This window comes from Schistocerca americana, chromosome 1 (assembly GCF_021461395.2).
Source record: "Schistocerca americana isolate TAMUIC-IGC-003095 chromosome 1, iqSchAmer2.1, whole genome shotgun sequence".
NCBI classification, from domain to species: domain Eukaryota; kingdom Metazoa; phylum Arthropoda; class Insecta; order Orthoptera; family Acrididae; genus Schistocerca; species Schistocerca americana.
In genome coordinates, this window is record NC_060119.1 from 134,674,104 (window position 1) to 134,677,426 (window position 3,323).

Below are 3,323 nucleotides of genomic sequence, written 5' to 3' on the forward strand. Positions count from 1 at the left end.
GAAAGTAGTTAGCAAGGAAACTGATTTTGCAGTAACGAGATCACGATAGATAATGGGATCCCGCGATTAATTTCGTAGAAACTAGCTATAGACATCATTAATTAGACTCAGAGGTCGCCTATTTGCATTTTATGATGAATCTAGTGCACTACCCTACCTGTTTTTGGGGACATCATCTAAGAGAGCTTCACAGATGGGAAGAAACCCTATACGCCGATGCACTAAGGTAATGCAGGAAGGGATCATCTTCACTAGAAAAGTCTACAGTGGGACGGCTTGACCAGTATACTTTACTGTACGTCACCTACACCACTCTCTACAGAATCACGATTCAACTGAAAAACGTATGTGGAAGTTCAAATATCAGAGCAGAATTTCAAGGGCTGCTTTCCCTGCCGTTGTCAAGTTCAGTGAGCTGGAGTCGCCGCTCCTTTGTTAAGTAGCTCCTCTACTAGCTTCTCGAGATTGATTTCATTCCATTCCTGTCCTCTGGCAGGACGGGGAATCGAACCCGTGTCCTTCACATCGCCGCCAGCTGAGCATATATATATACTTTATGGTTATCTAGCTTTTTGACAGTAGTATTGAATAGTAGGTTAAGGTTCTAGTTGGTATAGATAGATTTTTAGCGTATACAACTGGCTGAAAGCCCAGTTGTATACTTTTAGGGCTGGAGTTTGATTTTAGTGTTGTTACTGTATATTTTTTTGTTCATACTGAGAATTAATTCCGATTCGGTGCTTAACTTTAACTTTGTGGGAAAAGAGGCCTTGTTATTATGCCCATTTGGTGTTCTTCGTGTGGTATCTAATACTGATTTCTTTTACGACTGTATTTTAGTTTATTTATATTATTCCGACAACCATTTCCTCGAGAACTACAGCTAGGCAAAATACTTGAAATGTCTTTCGTTAATTTTCTATTCAGTAATTTGCGGAAGAAATTGTATTTAATAAACGACGTTTTCTGGTATAATAAGCCCATGACTCTACAATCCTGAACCAAACCCACACCAGCGACGTGGTGTATAAATTTGACTACGTTGCATAAGTAATTTCCTCCCATCGTTCGTTTTTCTGTTAAATGAAGTCCATTTCTTTCTAAATCTTCAACACAGACTACTTAACTCAGAAGAAAACATCCCAAGCATCCATAAACGATCGTGGTGAAACATGGCGGGTGTGCAGTACGCCGCGCCGGATCAGCCGAGCGGTCTAAGGCGCTGCAGTCATGGACTGTGCAGCTGGTCCCGGCGCAGGTTCGAGTCCTCCCTCGGGCATGGGTGTGTGTGTTTGTCCTTAGGATAATTTAGGTTAAGTAGTGTGTAAGTTTAAGGACTGATGACCTTAGCAGTTAAGTCCCATAAGATTTCACACACATTTGAACATTTTTTGAACAGTAATGCAGTACGTATCTATTCGTTGGTGCCCAGTTTCACTTTCAAGAGGTAAAACACGTCGCAAAAAGTAATTTTGCGTAATAGCTTTGGAAGGAATACCTTTGAAACGATGATATATAAAAGTATTCCTCCTATTAAAGTTGATATGTGAACTGTATAATCGAATTTTGTAATAATCTGAAGTGTTTCAAAATGCCCCACCACCATTAATTAATTCTGAGAAATGAAATCTTTTGTTACAGCGTATACTAAAGAAGCTTTCAAGTTAAACACACCCAGGTGTAATGTAGCTGACTTCTGAAACAGCACTCTGATACTAGAACAGCACTCATTACGACTAGGTACGTAGTGTGAAAGATCAACAAAGTCAGGGATCTGTTGGGATTTAACTTGTGAAATGAACAGTAAGCATTGAGAACACACAACGATTTGCAAAGGAGGAAATTTTTGGAAATTTGTGGTAAGGTCTTATGGGACAAAACTGCTGAGCTCATCGGCCCCTAAGCTTACGCACTACTTAATCTAACTTCAACTAACTTACGCTAAGGACATCACACACACAGATGCCCGAGGGAAGACTCGAACGTACGACAGAGGGAGCCGTGCGGACCGTGACAAGTCGCCTCAGATCGCGCAGCTACCCCGCGCGGCTGCAAGGGAGGTGTCAGTCTTCTGACTGGTTTGATGTGGCCCGCCACGAATTTCTCTCCTGTGCCAACATCTTCATCTCAGAGTATCACTAGCAACCTACTTCCTGAATTATCTGCTGGGTGTATTCCAACCTCTGTCTTCCTCTACAGTTTTTGCCCTGTATAGCTCCCTCTAGTACCATGGAAGTCAGTCCCTGATATCTTGATAGATGTCCTATCATTCTGTCCCTTCTACTTATCACTGTTTTCCACATATTCCTTTCCTTTCCGATTTTGCGCAGAATCTCCTCATTCCTTACCTTATCAGTCCACCTAATTTTCAACATCACCACATCTCAAATGCTTCGATTCTCTTCTCTTCCGGTTTTCCCACAATCCATGTTTCACTACCATACAATACTGTGCTGCAAACGTATGTTATGAGAATTTCTTCCTCAAATTAAGGCCTATGTTTGATACTAGTAGACTTCTCTCGGCCAGGAATGTCCTTTTTGCCATTGCTAATCTGCTTTTGATGTCCACCTCGCTCCGTCCGTCATTGATTATTTTGCTGCCAAGATAGATTAAGTTAGTTAAACGTGGGAGTTTTACAGTTAAGTTAGTTAAAACGTGAAGGAATATTGGGAGGCGGAAGTCGTACGTGTACAACATTCTGTCGGAAGGCCGATGTGGCAGAACGGTTCTAGGCGCTTCAGTCCGGAACCACGCTGCTGCTACGGTCGCAAGTTTCGAATCCTGCCTCGGGTATGGATGTGTGTAATGTCATTAGGTTATTTAGGCTTAAGTAGTTCTAAGTCTACGGGACTGATGACCTCAGATGTTAAGTCCCATAGTGCTTGGAACCATTTGAACCATCTGAACATTCTGTTGCACAGCTCGGTGGTATGGTACCATGATGCAAGTGGGTCGGCGGAGCGCTAACTTAAGCAACACAAAGGACAAAGTTTTAACTAAGTCACCGACCAGTACAGTACGTGACAAGAAGCAGTTCCAACACACCAGTTTGTTAACGTCGAGGACGGTAATCGGGTCAAATGGTTCAAAATGGCTCTGATCACTATGGGACTTAACTTCTGAGGTGATCAGCCTCCTAGAACTTAGAACTACTTAAACTTAACTAGTCTAAGGACATCACAAACATCTATGCCCGAGGCAGGATTCGAACCTGCGACCGTAGCGGTTGCACGGTTGCAGACTGTAGCGCCTAGAACCGCTCGGCCACTCCGGCTGGCTAATCAGGTTACGCCTCCTGATCAACGTCAGAATGTTCTAAC